The sequence below is a fragment of the Elephantulus edwardii genome, unplaced genomic scaffold (assembly GCF_000299155.1).
Source record: "Elephantulus edwardii isolate Elephantulus edwardi_28Jun2011 unplaced genomic scaffold, EleEdw1.0 scaffold00253, whole genome shotgun sequence".
NCBI lineage: Eukaryota > Metazoa > Chordata > Mammalia > Macroscelidea > Macroscelididae > Elephantulus > Elephantulus edwardii.
In genome coordinates, this window is record NW_006400003.1 from 3,974,288 (window position 1) to 3,976,173 (window position 1,886).

A 1,886-nucleotide genomic window follows, 5' to 3' on the forward strand; every position below is an offset into this window, starting at 1 on the left:
ATTAAAAAATTAAAAAAACCTAGATGACAGAAAGAAATCTAAAAAATAAAAAGCTGAGTGTAGAAACTCCATATGTCTCAGTGATCCCACGATTACACTGATGCTCATAAATGGAAACACCTCAAATGTCCATCAACTAAGGATTGGATAGAGAAATTGTGTTAAAGTCACAGGATAAAATACTATGCAGCACTCAGGAGTAATGTTTTTGAAAACTATTATATATCATGAGGGAGGCACAATGAGATACCATCTTGCCCCAGTATCAGTGGCAGCGTTTAGCTGGGCAGCAATCAGTAAATTTTGGAAAGGATGTGGAGGGGTGTGAGTTCTCATACACTGTTGGTGGGATTGTAAAATGATAAAACTCTTTTGAAAAGTAGTTTGTCATTTCCTCAAAAAGTTGAACATAGAAACTCCATATAAACCCAGCTATTCCACTACTAGGAGTATACTCCAAGGAAATTAGCACTGAGGCACAAAAGTAGATTTCACACCAATTTTAATAGCAGCATTACTCACCATTGCAAGAACATTGATATATCCCAAATGTCCAACCACAATTGAATGGATTGAGAAATTGTGGTACATTCACACAATGGAATACTATGTAGCACTAAGAGCAATGATTTTGAAAAATATTATATAACTTGTGGGAGATTGAAGAACATTAGGTTGAGTTAACTAAATTAGTCTCATAAGGACAAATACTCCCTAAGACCATTATTGTAAAAATAGGAGGACAACTATTGAAGTATATATGGGGTCCCAAGAGGGGAATGGGTGGAAGCAGAGGGATGACGATGGTGGAAAGGAAACTACACACCACAGGATTGAATAGTTTTTTGGGTGACAGGAGAATGCGAAGGAAATGGGCAGGATCTGGTGGGATACTGCAAAGACAGGGTAATGATGGGCATGGTCCAGTGATGATTAATTTTATAAAACAATGCATGGGGATGGTGTATGAAACACAATGTGAATGAAGAATAGTGTGAAACTCGATGTATATGAACTTCATAAGCAAATCAATTAAAAAAAATCTATGTATGCCATTAAGAAAAATGTTTAAAACTGATCTCTACTTTCTTTTGCCCTGCTTAAAAATGCATTTCTTTAATTGAGGTAAACTGGTTACTTCCCAACTTTGATTCATAATTTGTGAACACTATTGAAAATAAGATATTTAAAACAATTATATAAATGTATAGATTTCTAATGAGATGGATTGATACAGTGACTAGGGAATTATTGAGACTGGCTGAGGACAGGGCAGAGTTCTGAGCTGCTGTACATAGGATTACTATGGGCTGCAGGCAAGTAACAACAACAGCAATTTTAAACGAACAATAATCAATATTTCTATACCTCTTTTAGACAATTATTGCAATAAACTGTGAAGATTACAGCCCAGGAGTTGGTGTTGATACCCAAAGGGAATATTTTATGATCGTTACATACTTATTTGAGGGGTCAGTTTCAATAGTTTGTACTGATTCTGGTAATATTATTTATTTTACATTTGTAGCATTGCGAGTATAATGAGAAGTAGTCATGAAGAACTGAAATATTGAGGCTATGCAGGGAATACATTCATAATGTTATCATTTTTCAATTCATCTACTAGATTTATTCCCAGTAGGCACATAATATCCTCATGAAAATTGCACAATAAGAGAAAATGTGTCAAGACTCTATCCTCATCACAGTGAAAAGGGGGGAAAGAGAAGAAAAGATATATATATGCACAATTTATTTTTGTTACACTGGATAATTCTCTGGGAATCTTCAATTTTCTATCAACTGCTTGTTACCAGTTTCATCTTAGTTCCTGAGCATATTCCCTTGTTCCACATGACATCGTGACCTCTTGGGATAGGGCATGT